Raw genomic sequence first — 16,207 nt, forward strand, 5'->3', positions numbered from 1 at the left:
GTTGCAATGGAGAGGAAGATTGACATGTATTTATTCCATCTTACCCAGAACCTACAACATCAAATCTTAGAAGACTGCAATGAGTTAAACACATATATTACAATCCCTAGGGAAATCAACAACAAATAATGAAAACATATATACTTATAGCAACAAATTCCAAAGAGAAACTAAAATATACAATAAAATATTTTTAAATATAAAGAAATGCAAGAAAGGAAAAATAGAGGAACCAAAAAGACTTGAGACAAATAGTAAGAAAGCAGACCTAAATACAATCATATCAATGGTTACGTTAAAGAAAAATAGGTTTCTATATACGTTATTTTGGAAGGACTAGAAATTAGCAAAGTACATTCTGTTAGCAGCTCCTTAAATTTAATATGGAATGAAGCTGAGAGGATGGGAGTCAAGAAAAGGCAAGAGAAGCTGAGGAAGGGTATACTTGGAAGAAGTCTGGGAAAAGAGAATGCCTAGGCTGGACCTGGTCATTCTTGGGAAAAATGGAATACTGATGATGTTAACTACTTCTGGATCTCTAAGTTTTACTTTCTCCTTCTCAAGCAGCACTTGGGCAATAGATCCTCATTTAGAAGACTCTTCTGAGGTATTTAAAAATCACTGAGACTAGGCAAAACTTTTGGCAACTTGCCCATAGTTTGAGTCAAATACTTACACACTATCAGCTACTATGCTACAGTAGATGATAGATGGAGGATGGATGGATGGACAGAGAGATAGATACTTTTCTCATACTCAACAAAATCTTCACAGGATATATTATAGTCCTTTTTATAGTTTAAGAAGCACATGATTTAGAAGTGTATAGAATTTACCCTAGAAGTGGGGCTCATATTTTGAATCCAGGATTGTCTTTAAATTAAATCCATGCTCTTTCCACTCTACAATGTTTTTATTCTTGTCAACAGATCTTAGCATCTACAACAGATAAAGTGAAGACACTTTATTGGGACCATTATTGGGAGCCTTGTGTAGGACTGAAGCAAGACCAGTTTAGATTATAACAACCAGATGTATGAAGACTAAAAATCGTTTTGACTTACTTTCAGTGTTGTATCATATTGCCAGCTCCCCAAAGAAAGGAGAAAGTACTTGATTGATGACTGAATATATAAACAAGTGAAGCGAATGTCAGCATTTCATGAACAACTGATCACTGAGTACCTGTCAATAAGCACAAGCCCATTTATTTGGCCTACATACATTATTATGTAATCGAAGGGATCATTCAAAAAGAGGCATTAGTAGTACTACAAGAACAATACTTGACATTTCTAACAAGTGTTGATAATTAAAAGGCAAAGACCAATTTAAATAATTTTCCTGTGGTCATGTATGGATGTGAGAGTTGGACTGTGAAGAAGGCTGAGCACTGAAGAATTGATGCTTTTGAACTGTGGTGTTGGAGAAGACTCTTGAGAGTCCCTTGGACTGCAAGGAGATCCAACCAGTCCATTCTGAAGGAGATCAGCCCTGGGATTTCTTTGGAAGGAATGATGCTGAAGCTGAAACTCCAATACTTTGGCCACCTCATGCGAAGAGTTGACTCATTGGAAAAGACTCTGATGCTGGGAGGGATTGGGGGCAGGAGGAGAAGGGGATGAAATGGATGAGATGGCTGGATGGCATCACTGACTCGATGGATGTGAGTCTGAGTGAACTCCGGGAGTTGGTGATGGACAGGGAGGCCTGGCGTGCTGCGATTCGTGGGGTCGCAAAGAGTTGGACACGACTGAGTGACTGATCTGATCTGATCTGATATTAAAATCAAAATCAAATTAAAATTCTAAAGATGAAGAGCATCTGGAAATTAACTCTTCCAGGACTTTAACAAGTAGAATTCTAAATATACTCAAAATTTTTTTTTTACTCTTTTAATAAGAATTCTGCATTCCATTTTTTAAGATATAGAAAAGTATTTTTAATTCAATCAAACTGAGAATCATTTTCTATATGTGCTGAACATGTAATAGAGATATTCTCCATTCCGTTTATTTTGGGGGGATGAAGCTTAAAAATATACATTCATTTAAATTAATAAGTAGGAATAATCTGACTTGTGTTCCTACATTATACATAAATGCCAGGGAAGCCTGCACTTTAGGGTTAGCATTAATGTATTTCTGGCATTCCTGTACTTATGTGCTATGGTAATTTAGATTGAGGTTAAGCCAGATCATATTTACAGTAATAAAACTCTCTTCATATTGAAGAGAGTCATCTTTAGCTTCTGAGGCAGTTATTCAGTACCACCCCATGTGTTTGCCAACAAGATATTGTTAAAAAATAACTCAGTAACAGCAGGCAGTATAACTTCACTCTGAAGAACCGCTGGCACACAAGTGAACATGGCTTCTAATGAAGGAATCTCGAGGCTCAGCTTCTGAGCACACAAGAAACAGTCAATCTGCTTGCTTTTTAAGATTCTTAAGAAGGAGGAAAAAAGTACTAGTATTCTGTAAAGTATTTACCATGCACCACGATCCATGAAATAATCTCATTTAAACCTTACAACTAAGCCCCTTTTTTAGCAGATAAGGAAACTGAGAACCCAAGCTGTTCAGAAAACATAATAATAGATTTTCACCCATGTTTAACAAAAGAAAACCAAAGGTTTCTGACTGTACTGTATTATACTTCTATCTGCCTATGAGACTCCTAACATGGCCAATAAAAAAACCTATTCCACCCACAAATAAAACCCATCGTATCATGGTTCTGCAGAGAAACAAGATTAATAGTATGGATAGATAAATAGATGAAGAGATTTTTAAATAGGTGTGTTGCATGCTCAGTCACAAAGTTATACCTGACTCTTTAGGAACCCATGGACAGTAGCCTGCCAGGCTCCTCTGTCCATGAGATTTCCCAGGCAAGAATACTGTAGTGGGTTGCCATTTCCTTCTCTATGGAATCTTCCCGACCCAGGGATCCAACCTGTCTCTTGCATTAGCAGGTGGACATGGAATGGAAAGAGATTTTTTAAGAACTGGTTTATGCAGTTATGGAAGCTAAAAAGTTCCAAGATCTCTAGTCAGCAAGCTGAAGAAACAATGGTGTGGTTCCAGTTCTAAAGCCAGCAGGCTTGAGACTTAAAAAAAAGAGACTATGTTTCAGTTCAAGTTTGAAGGCAGGAAATAACTGATGTCTCAGCTCAAAGGCAGTGGGCATAAAGAATTCCCTCTTCAGTCTTTTTGTTCTACTTAGGCCTTCAGCTGATTGAATGAGGCCCACCTACTTTAGAAAGAGCAGTTTACTTTACTTAGCTTACTAATTCAAATGTTAATCACACCCAGGAACTCCCTCACAAACATACACAGAATAATGTTTGACCAAACATCTGACCACTCTGTGGCCCAGTCAAGTTGACACATAAAATTAACCATTATACACGTTAGATGTATGGAATCATTAGCATATCATCGATCCTTTTCAGCCACTGTCCCACATTGCTGATTTTACTAACAACATTAACAGATGTGTAGAAGTATTGTGAGTTATATTGCAACACGTTTCAACACTAACATAGCGAATGCCTTAAATGAGATAATTACTATAACCTTCAGTAGTGCGTACCAGCAGTAGTCAATTTGGCATTTAAAGACTTTAAAATCTATTCTATAGGAATACCCAAGGCATAGGTACAGTGTCTATGTGCATTGCACCTTTGTTTATAATATTGAAAGTTTAAAGCAAAGTAAATATCCAACAATAACAAAAGAGCTAAATAAATTATAGTGCAACCATATCATAGGATACTATTTAGTCATTAAAAATAATTCAATGTTTTTATTGGAACATAAAATATTTATGATGAATTATATGATCTTACTTTTGTGAATACATATATATAAGGATTTCCCAGATGGTGCTTAGAGGTAAAGAACCTACTTCCCAATGCAGGAGACTTAAGAGATGCAGGTTCAATCCCTGGATTAGAAAGATCCCCTGGAGGAGGACATGGCAACCCACTCCAGTATTCTTACCTGGAGAATCCCATGGACAGAGGAGCCTGGAGGGCTGAAGGGCACAAAGAGTTGGACATGACTGAAGTGACTTAGCACACATGCATATACGTATACGGGGCTTCCCAGGTGGCACTAGTGGTAAAGAACCACCCACCAATGCAGGAGATGTAAGAGATACAGGTTTGATCCCTGGGTCGGGAATATCCCCTGGTGAAGGAAACGGCAACCCACTCCAGCATTCCTACCTGAAGAATCCCATGGAGAGAGGAGCCTGGCAGGCTATGGTCCACAGAAAGGCAAAGAGTTGGACACGACTGAAGCGGCTTAGCAGGCATGCACATATCTGAAGTTTACAAAGTACAGTGGTTTTCCTTGATGAGTAAGAAGATATGTGCTGTTGTTGTGAGAATGAACAATTCCTTTCACATGGCTAGAAACTGAGGGTGGCCTCTAGGAAATGAGAATGACCCATGGCTGAGAGCCAGCAAGAAAATGGGGACATCATTCCTACAACCACAAGGAAGGATACTCAGCCAAGAACCTGAATGATTTGAGAAAACTCCCAATGAAAATGTAATCAACTGACACCTTGATTTCTGCCTTGTACAACCCTGAGCAGAAGACCCAGCCATTCTGTGTCTGGACTCCTGACCTATAGATCTGTGAAGTAATAGATCTTTCTGTAGCCACTGTATGTAATAATGTGTTATGCAGCAACAGAAAACTAATATAATCATTTTAGCATATTACAGAAATGCTGTACATGTTCAATTAAAATAATAATAATATTGAATATAATAAACAGAGGAAAAGATTAGATTTTCAAAATAATCACTTGATTTTCTATGTTGAATACTGTTATTAAATTTTTTTATAACTTAATATGGTGACAGATGAAAGCTAAAGTTATCTGTTTGTCATTTTGCAATGTATACAAATGTAAAATACTTACTGTATACCTGAAACTAATATAATGTCATATGTTAATTATACTCCAATAAAAAAAATTCTTCCTGGTCAGAGCTTTAATTTAAATATCAAACAAAAATAAAATTATCAAAGCTGCACAGGTTTGAAATCACCTGCATTTTCAGTTTTTAAAATGTATACAAATATCTTCAATTAAGTGGTATGCAGATTTTAATTATGGATAGGTAAATTGTGATGGAACAAATTAAAAACTTTCAATATTTCAAAAGCTTCACTTTTAATTCAAGCAATTGGAAATCTTCAATGGTATCTCAATACATCAAAAGAAATCGTAGACTACAGTCTGACAATATTTTCCACAATTGCATTCTGCTTTATTTTTTCTACTACTGTTCTCTTCCCATTTTATGTGTCTTTGGACTCCCTCAGCCTGCCTCTTAGGTGAAAGACTTACTAGCTAAGCAAGACCCAGTTAAATTCATCTAAGAAGTCTGCCCTCACAACCAGTAGAACCCCTCTCTCCCTCTCCACATTTCAAAAAAACTATTTTACTATGATAGTATACTGTCATCTGTTTTGTTTTACATTTATATGTGCATGTAATGTCACTGTCACAAGACTGTATATTCCAAGCTGTGAGGGACTGTCCTCTTCCTGGTCTGTAATGCCTAGGACAGTGCTAAACATTTTACTTATGGTCAAAAAAGTGAGTACTGAGTTTTTAAAAACTTCCGATCTTGCCAATGCACAAGAACAAGACATGAACACAATGTACATAATTTTAATTTAAGAAAGTCTGAATCCAAATAAAGACCTAATGAGAACTAGAGAAATTCAGGTTTTTGAAAATGAGGAGAATGATTTTGCTCAGAGATTGAACAGATCATAACAACTGGCAAATGAAATTGGGAGCACAATAGAAGAGATTCGGAATGAGAGGAAGGTCATATTTAAGAACTAGAAACAAAGCACTGTATGTATAATATTCATTACACCTCTACAGTTTCTGCTGCAGCATTTTACATTATTCAAATCTTTTTATCAACTGCTTATGACAATATTTGCCTCCTTTATGAATTCATTTTCAGTACAGTCTGGTACTGTGGTTGACTTTGAAAGATATTCTAATTTAAGTTTATCAGAATTGGACAGAGGACCATACTGACTGAATAGGAAGTTTTATGCATATGAAATTCAGAATGCCTCAAACATAACTAAAATCACTGCAAGCCCAAGGGAAATATAAAACATTATGTACTAGAAACTAGTTTACTATCATGCAATTATTTTACATTCTCTGAAAATAATATTGATGTACTTCTGTAAAATACAAATAATATAAAAGTCTGGTTGAGACATCCATTTATTCAGTTGAATGTTTATAGAGTACACAGTATATGTAAGATTTATTATCATATTCTATAAAGGATACAAATATAAGAATATAACTATAAAGAGGAGGAGAAGTAGAAAAAAATGGGAATTTAATTAAACCAATTCAGTATTCTATCTATACCAAGCCCTGCCTTGTAATAATGATGATAATAATAGCTAACATTTGCTGAGTGTTTACTATATCTGGTTATAATTCTGTGTGTCTATGTGGATTGCATCATTTAATATTTAGAACAAATCTATGAGCTTAATAGTGTTAACTTTCCCATTTTTTAGATGAGGAAATTGCAGTAGAGGAATTAGGTAACTTTCTAAATGTTGCAAAGCTAGGAATTTTAAAGGTGAAATTTGAATTTAACAGCAGACACTTTGAACCTAACCTATATACCATATACTTCCTGCTAGGTTTTATTACCTCCATTTTGCAGTGCAAGAACCTGAGGTTCAGAGAGATTAAGTGGGTTTCCCAGAAACAGATTCCTTGTCAGTGACAGGGTTAGCATTCGGTATCGAATCTGATTCCAATTCCTTTGCCAACTCCTCTACCTCACCTCCAAACTACAACAGAGAAAATATTAATGAAAGGTATTCAAACTATAGTTCACTCAATCTATTATTTAAAATCAACTGTATCTTCTCCTGGTCATGTGACATTAGTTTATGCAAATTACTTAATCTCTGTCTGCTTTAGTTTCCTTAATTGTAAAATGAAGATAAAATAATTGTTTGGAGGATTAGATATTATAAAACAATTGAATAGGAACTAGAACAAGCTTATTAGTATTGCTATTACCATATTACTATTATTGTTGTTTATCAATCATTTTATTTAAGAGAGATAAGGAATATCTATGACCTTCCCATGTTGCTCAGTGAGTAAAGAATCTGCCTGCAATGCAGTAAATGCAGAAGAAACAGGTTAGATTCCTGGGTCAGAAAGGTCCCTTGGAGAAGGAAATGGCAACCCACTCCAGTATTCTTGCCTGGAGAATTCCATGGAAAGAGGAGCCTGACGGGTTACAGTCCATGGGGTGGCAAAGAGTTGGATACGAATGAAGTGACTTAGCACACACTAATGGGTTAAGTGCTGATCTTTTCCACATTATCTCACCCTACAATCTCATCAGGTGGACAATGTTGTCATCACTTTTCAGATGATGAAATAAAAATGATGAAATAGAAAAATAAAGGAAGTGACTCAGGATCATATAGCCAATGAGCGGTAGGACCAGATCTCAAACCTGGGTTTGATCAAACCTGATTCCAAAGACCACATGGTATTGTGAGATCAATGTCAAAAGAAAGGTGCAATCAAAGTTCTGAAAATGTTTATTAATAGAAAATATGGAAAACTTCTTGCCTACATGATCAAGGAGGTTTTGCTTAGGTGGGTTAACATTTGAGCTAATCGCTGAAGGTAAGTAGAGTTCAATAATTTAGAAGAACATCTTTTGAAGGACAAAATGAGCTTACCTGGAACAACCTGAATAGAGTCTGAGACAAATTTAATCTATCTGACATTATAAAGAAGCAGCAGAAGATAGAGCTGGAAAGGTGAGTTAATGTACACTTCATGAGTGTGAGGCCCATGCTTCTGGAACTGTACTGGTTAATACAGCAGCCATGAGACACATGTAACTGCCAAAATGTTGCTACCGAGACTAAGGAACTGAAGTTCAAATTGTATTCAATTTCAATTAATTAAAATTTAAATCTAAAAACTGATACCCAGCTTACTTACCGAAAATTTGCAAGAATGTTTGGAACAACCTAAATATGAGTCTGCTTTTTCAACTGTACACCTTAGGAATTCTAATTACTGATTAAGGATTATCAATGAAAATTTGTCATCTGAATTAAGATGTGATGTAAGTATAAAATATACCTTGGATACTTGAGATTTCTTAAAAATGAGCATAAAGTATCTTGTTAGTAATATTCAGTATCCATTATATTTTGATATTTTATATATTTTGTGTATGGTCTTCCCTGCTGGCTCAGAGGTAAAGAATCCCCCTGCCAAGTAGAAGATTAGATCCCTGGGTCGGGAAGATCCCCTGGAGAAGAAAATATCCACCCACTCTAGTATTTTTGCTTGGGAGATCCCTGGATGAGGGAGCCTGATGGGCTACAGTCCATGGGCTCACAAAGAGTCAGACATGACTTAGTGACTAATCAGCAACAACATATTTTTGAATATATTGAATTAAATAAAATGTATTATTTACATTAAAATTACCTAATTCTTTTTAGCTTTTTAATATGACTACTAAAAATTTTAAAATTATATATGTGACTCATTATATATCTATTAGAGATTCTTGACACATAGTAGGTACTCAATAAAATATTTGCTTACTAACTGCAGTTAAGAACCAGACTGTAACCTCAAAAGCAGACTGAGGATTTTGTATTTTCCTTAATAGACAAGAGTCACTGAAATCTCTAAGTAGGGGAAGTGATATGCTTTTTCAGAGTACTATTTTAGGAGGCTCCATCTGGAAGAGTAACTAAAACAGAGGAGGAACTGAAGTTAGGTTAGAAGTATACTGCAGTATTAAAGTAGGAGCTGAAACCCCCCAAATTCTTCCAAAGCAGCTCAGCTGAGTAGCAAAACATGGTGGAAATGTTCAATGTTTCTCACGGGAATGCTAACCACTCTTGCAAGTAAAAGGCAATTCCTTCTTAAGTCAAGTCTTAACCCTCTATGCTTCCAATTTCATCATTATTACTTTTAAAGAGAATCAAATGCAGAATCATGGTGATTACCTCTGGAATAAAAAATCATTGGGCTATAACTCTCTTCATTAGAGTAATCATTTGCCAAATAAACCTCTATAGTATAATTGTGAAATGCTATAAGCTAGAAGTGTAGCTCCAGGTATAAAAAGCCTGAATATCACTCTATTCTTCACCCAGTAACCAGAGTTTTGTTTGTTTTTTTCATCACATCTCTGATTGTATCATTCTATGTTGAAAAACTTTAATGTTATACCATAGTTTAAAGGATGAAGTCCAACCAATCCTATTCAGCCTCAACTCTCTCCAAGCTTTCCAATATTCATATTGGAGAGACCAATATTCATATCGGTCTCTTTAAGTAGCAAGTGACTAGTCAAGAAATTTATTGGTTCCACAATAGATAAATATTGATAAAGAGATAGACACATACACAGTGGGTAGATGGCTATCTTGATTCTGTTGCTCCTTAGGTGCTGGCCATTTTCATCCTTGATGTAGACAGACTTGCTCCACATGGCAGAATAAATGTCTACCATCAGTCCCCACTGCACTTTCTTCTAATCACTTAACCAAAAATGCAAAGCACAATATCCTCCACTCTAAGTGAGTACACGCTACCATGGAGAGTGTGTACCATGTTCCAGGCACTGTTCTCCATACTCCTCCATACTCTCTCTCTCTCTACATGTATATATATATATATATATATACATACATATATATATATGTGTGAGTGTTATACTTCATATATATATTAATATATTAATATACAATATATATATATATATATATTAAGTGATTTGGTCCTCACAAAAACCCTATCATCAAACCCAGTTTGAAGATGGGGAAATGAAGCATAAAAAGAGTAACTTGTCCAAGTAACTCGCTGCAGTAAGAAATGGAGGGACCAGAATTTAAAAGCAGATTCTGATATCCAAGCATAGCTACAGGAATCACTGTGGCCAGAGGGAAAGGAATTGTGATTGGCTATGCCTGCATCATTGATGAGTTCCCATGGGGGAATAGGGGAGTACTGGGAATGACAGAAACACAGGACACTATGGAGTAGGAGAAAGAGGGAGTAAGGGGCAGATCAAAACAACAGTCTGATGTAGGTTCTACATTTCAACCACAGTGAACAGGATTGGATAGCCTTTTTCAAATTTTCCATGCCTTCTTTTGCTTCTATTATTTGCCCCTTTTCACCTCTAGCTCCAACCCTCTTCCTGGAGAACTGCTATTTATCAGTCTATGATGCCAGTCTCAAGCAATGAACTCTCTTTTCAACATTTCCTCAGTCCCTGGAGGTAAAATGAATTACCCTCCTCTCTGATTCCTTTGGTGTCCCATACAACCCAGTATCCATAGAGCAAACAGAAATTCTGTATAGAGTAAGCCTTATCACTCCTGCTCCTTTAAAAGGATACAAAAAAAAAAAAAAAAAGGATCCTATGTTAGCAAGACTCATTATAGCAGAATTAAAATTGATCTTCCACACACTTTTCCTCCACTTATTCTTAATGGTTTCTTTCTTTGGATCACTTCAGGATCTTAAGGGTGATGCCTGCTCTACTACCCTCCTGGGTCCTCTCTGATTTCAGACACTGGCGATATCTTCCCTCTCTGCTCTCCTCTTGGCTCCCACCAGCTTCTACATTTGACGGTCATTTCTTTAATATGGATTCCTGGCGTGGTTTTAAGGGGCTTGTCTCTGACATACACTCTGGCATATTCCCATTATGGTGCTCATTTCATTGATTTATAATTTTTTGTTTTGGTGTCTATCTCTCCTGTGAGACTCTGAACTCCTTAGGGCAGGCATTAAGACCTAAATCACCTTGTTATTCCTAACGTTGAAAGGAGTTCAATATAAAGGGAATGAAGAAAAAGAAGGTAAAAAGAGAGAAAAGTGTGAGATTATTCCAGTATCTATGTTTTTCTTGGGAAATGGTAAATAGGAAATAGTATGCTCAATTCAAACTTAAGCCAAATAATCTTTTAAATTTATAATAGTGAAAAAAATGAATGAAACAAAGCGATTTCTGTTGCTGGCCAAGAAAGAAAATTCTCAGAAACAAACTTTTTCCTTAAAAATCTTGAGCACAGTTGCCTTTAACTCATATGACAACTTGAACCTATTGTAATAATGCAAGACAATTGGGATGATTGCAACAAATCTACCTTTTTTCAGGCCCATAGAAGTAGTTTAGAATAGAGGATTGCTCATCTGATCACTTTGTCCTAACCTCAATCTAAGCCTCCAAACAGAAGAAAGTTGGCATTGCCCTGTGTTTTGAATGGACATTGACTTTGGCAATGATTTTGTCACCCAGCTTCTTCTCTTGCTGTGCCATGGACAGAGTGGCGTGGCTGGAAATATTTGATGGCTGAATCTGAGCAAGAATGCTCACTGATTTACAAGTGTATTTTTTAAAATGTTTAAGGAGATCCTATGTCCAACTCTACAGAACAAGTATTGGGAGAGGTAATTTCCTGAGGGGTAAAATCTGTATCTCTCTACAAAATGAGTGAATGCTAACATTTAATACAAAGGAGTGGTTATAAATATCAGTTCTGGAACTGGATAATTTTAGTTCAAATCCTGATCATGCACTTTACTGACTGTGTGACTTTAGGCAGGCTACTTTAATCAATCTGTGCCTCTGTTTCCCCAACTGTATACAGAGATAATAACACTCATCTCATATGGCCATGAGGTATAAATGAGCTATCTTTTTAAAATACTTATATACCACTGTGTCTCACATACAGAAAGAACTTGGGTTTGTTAAAGAGATAAAATTAATTCAGCATACAATATAAGGCATAAAAACACCTTTGAAATGTTACCTAAAGTACCAAGCATAAAGAGAAGTCCAAGCAAAATAATAAATACAGATATATTATCTGTAGAAATATATTAAGTAATATGGAGGAAACCTCAAATTCTTGAAACTTTTAAATGATATGGGCACAAGAGGTTTATCATTTTTTAGTCATTAGGATATTGTATCAAAAATTATTCTATTGGATACAATTCAAAAATCCTCATGCTTCCTTATATAGTCAGTGTGACTTCTCTGAAATTAAGTTTAATGTTTCCAACAACCCATAAAAAATTGCTTTAAACCTTTTAAGTAAATCATTAATCATACTTAGAGTGCTCTAGGAGAGTAGGGCCATATACTGTTACAGAAAAGAAAAATTACAAATTTTATAAATTCCACAAAAGTTCAAAAGTGCCCAGAGATCAATAAGAGCTATACCCCTAAACTCTATCACTTTCTTCTCAGGCTGTGTCATCATCATATGTCTGCCTACATCTAGGAACAAAAGATAACAACACCCAATTTTTAAAGGATCAATAATCAATAAGAGGGATTTTGATGACTGTGCCAAACAGTGATCATATTCATTATTATCTGTTTGTTTGCTACTCTACTTTTTAAAAGTTCATGAGACCCAGATTACAGAGAAAAATTAATAAAGTCAATGCCAAAACAAGGGGAGCTGGCAAGAGGACATCAACACACCTACCTGACTCCATCAAAGTATCATTCTACATTTTAGCTGTTTATGATGCTAATTAGATTCTTGGAGAAGCCTTCCAAAAAGCCCAGAAACTTTTTCTCTTCCCTATATTTTTGGAAACACATTTTAAAAAATCCAGATAGTACTAAAATAAGGAAAAATGATTAGTGAGGCCAAAAACTTTTGTGGAAAAAAGCAAGGCCATGTTATTTCAAAATGAATAAAAAGTATTTTCCATCTGAACTTTCACAAAAGCACAAAAGTAAGGAGAGTGAAATGTTCTGCATGCCTCTGCATACAATTTGAAAAAGTCCCAAATCATCACAAATTGACCACTTCCTAACCCTATTCTCCCACCAGCATCCTTCCTTCCCCCACAGGAATCAGTTTCCCATTTCTAATTAATGTTGTTGTCAGATATGCTAGGACCGGATTTAAATGTTTAGGAGGGGAATTGTGCGGCCAAGGGAAGATGAAGCAAGCTTTATGAAGGAAAGGATGTTGAATGAAAACCTTATGCATACCTAAAGCCTAAACTCACTGACTTGGTCACAAAATGAGCTTAAGAGAAAAGGGAAATTTATTGAAAGCATACAAGGTTATCTCCTGAAATCCAAGGTCAAAATATGCAGCTGGGCCTTGTGAGAGACTAGAACCAGGAACAGGAAAGTCTGTAGGAGCCAGCACAGCTGCTATTTCCAACATTTTTGTTTCCTCTGGGAAGCAAGATCTAACTTTTTCTCTCTGCAGATTAGCTTCATTCTTCAATCTTGACATGGACTGACTTCCTAATTTCTGTTTACAAGTGGACCCCTGACTATTGTCATCACAGATTCCTTGTAGAGAGAATATGAATGGAGGAGACGAGCTTCCAGATTGGTTCTCTTTGTACACTGAGTGTTGGCCATTGGGGTTATAGAAATAATATACAATAATGTCATTGGCATGTTTCAGTCCCTGGGATCACAGAGTCAAACACAACTGAGTAACTGAACAAAATAGCCTACAGAAGAGTTGGTAGTTTTTTTCTGTGAAAGGTCATAAAGTAAATATTCCAGGTTTTGGGAACCATTTATTCTCTGTAAAACTACTCAACTCTGCTATTGTAGCACAGAAGCAATCACAGATTACATAAATGAATGGGTGTGGCTGTGTTCCCATAAAAGTGTATTTACTAAAATAGATGTTGGCCCAGATCTGTTCTACAGGCTATAGTGTGCTGACCCTTGGACTATAGCTATACTATGAGCAGGAGAGACTACTTAAGAAAGGGCTGGGGCAGGTTGGTAAGACAGACCATCTCTGGCAAACACAGCCAGCATTGAGATTTGGAAGGAGGAACTGCAATGTGTGGAGGAACCCAAAACTTGGCTGCACTATTGGCTGCTAAGTCACAAAGCATCAGCATCACAGTCTGAGAAGGTTTTCAGTCTACCAACAAAATTCTCACCACAGGAACTTGCCTTTTTCCCTCAGAAAAGACATGGAAGAAAGAGCTCAGAAAGAAAGTGGTCACTTCAGCAGGCCGGAGTTGAAATAGAGAGAACCACGCTAATGGAGGAGGAGATACAAGTCTGACAAACAGATGTAGCTATAGCACTTCTGAGAATTCTACATTATGGGAAAAGTGGTAGGGAATCTCACAAGGTGAAATTGAAAAACAATGCAGTAGGCAATTTTAAAGTCCTATTTTGAGCTAGGAAGGAAAAGAGGGTATAAATACTGCAGGAAGTTGTATTCTGAGACGATATTCCATCCATTTCAGCAAACTAGAAATTTAGTGTCTAATGGCACCTGAAATACGATGTGATAAGGATGAAGTGGAGACAGGCACACCACTGGAGTCACTGCCCCCAACAGCCCTAGAAGAACTGAAAACAAGAGCTAAAAGGCATGTTTGCTTCATACTTCCCTTAAGCTACTAGTGTGACCCAGGGAGTTCTGCAAGAATGGATATGATTTCTTCAGCATTTGCTGTAGCCCAAATATGGTCACCAAGACCCAGCTCTGCAATCACTGGAGAAGGACAGTCAAAGACGAATGTCAGTGTCCCGTCCTGGCAGTTTTCCTCTGTGCCTTAAATGGCTTCAGTCAACTCAGTGGTCTGAAGCTATCTCCATGGCAGGACTGTTCTAAGCTCTCTGCCATACAGATTGGCTGGAAAAGGGAGGGTGCCGCAACTACTGAAGCAGGTGGATATCACAGTATTTTTAAAACATTAAATATTGATACTTATAGAACAGTCTTATGGACTCTGTGGGAGAGGGAGAGGGTGGGAAGATTTGGGAGAATGGCAATGAAACATGTAAAATATCATGTAGGAAACGAGTTGCCAGTCCAGGTTCGATGCACGATGCTGGATGCTTGGGGCTGGTGCACTGGGACGGCCCAGAGGGATGGTATGGGGAGGGAGGAGGGAGGAGGGTTCGAGATGGGGAACACATGTATATCTGTGGCGGATTCATTTTGATATTTGGCAAAACTAATACAATTATGTAAAGTTTAAAAATAAAATAAAATTAGAAAAAATAAATAAATAAATAAAAATCTAAAACACAAATGGCTTCCAAATACATTTTCCATCGCCTGAAGGCAATATAGTATAATGGCTAAAAGCAAACTCAGATTTTGTGTCCTGTAGAAGTCAGTTACCTAACCTCTCTCAGGCTCCTTTTCTCATCTGCAAAATGAGAATGAGTAATTACTACCTCATAGAATTATTGTGCCTCTTCAATAAGATAAAGTACACAAAGAGCTGAGTTTAGCAAACTTGTGCTTATCTTAAATGCTAGTTATTAATCTATTATCTCTAACAACTAGGTAGTTAGAAGTTAAAGAGATATGAAATTATTACTGTGATATATGTGAGAAAGAGCTCAAGGCATTTTATTATTCCTTGAGCCAGTGTTTACAAAACTCCAGGCTTGGCTACTTTTGCCAGAAGGAAAATGGTGATCACTAGTTTCTTTTGTCCATACCTTACATGCTCTCCTATATGTGATGCTTCATTTTACCATGCCATAGGATTTCTCTGGACCTAAAGAACAGTGAATCACCCCTTCGCTATTTAGCAATTATGCCCTCTATCAGGGCACCTCGTGTTAGACACTAGAGATAAAATCATGACAGAAACACTGACCCTGTCCTCCCGGAGGATTACTCTCTAATCTTCAGGTATGTTCTTTGCAGAGTGCCTTGGAGTTCATCTGTTTACTGGAAAAAATGTTTACTTTTTTCCAGTAAAGATGAGTAAGATATGTACTTACTCATCTGTTTACTACAAAGATGTTGTAGTAGGTATATTTCAAACCACAGACTCAGGAGGCAAAAAAAGGAGGTAACCTTATTTGTCTATAAGTGAACTTAGTTTCTGTCTTGAGACCTCATTCCATCAGGTAGTGAAAAGGCAATCTTGGTAGTTTGGTGTGAACTCTCCATCATCTCAAGGTCTCTTCCTTTGCTCTTTCCCTTCATTTTCTTCTCTGGACCTCAGAGCCTTAAGCTATCTGGTCGGGAGAGTTGTCTTGTCCCTGGGAGTTGTTACTATCATACTGTCACCTCCACCATCGCTGTGTTCTTAACATCAACAACTGCAGGGTCACCCACCTTGCCTCTGATAT

The 16,207-nt window shown here is 36.8% G+C and overlaps 1 long non-coding RNA gene across 1 annotated transcript in view; it reads right to left on the minus strand.

Annotated features, from left to right (window-relative positions):
* The window catches only part of LOC133254410 (uncharacterized), a 100,510-nt gene that overhangs the window by 36,210 nt on the left and 48,093 nt on the right, over positions 1–16,207 (minus strand). The window contains exon 2 of the long non-coding RNA XR_009738664.1: positions 6,730–6,872. This is a non-coding gene — a long non-coding RNA (uncharacterized LOC133254410). The remainder of the gene's footprint in view (positions 1–6,729; positions 6,873–16,207) is intronic.

This window comes from Bos javanicus, chromosome 1 (assembly GCF_032452875.1).
Source record: "Bos javanicus breed banteng chromosome 1, ARS-OSU_banteng_1.0, whole genome shotgun sequence".
NCBI classification, from domain to species: domain Eukaryota; kingdom Metazoa; phylum Chordata; class Mammalia; order Artiodactyla; family Bovidae; genus Bos; species Bos javanicus.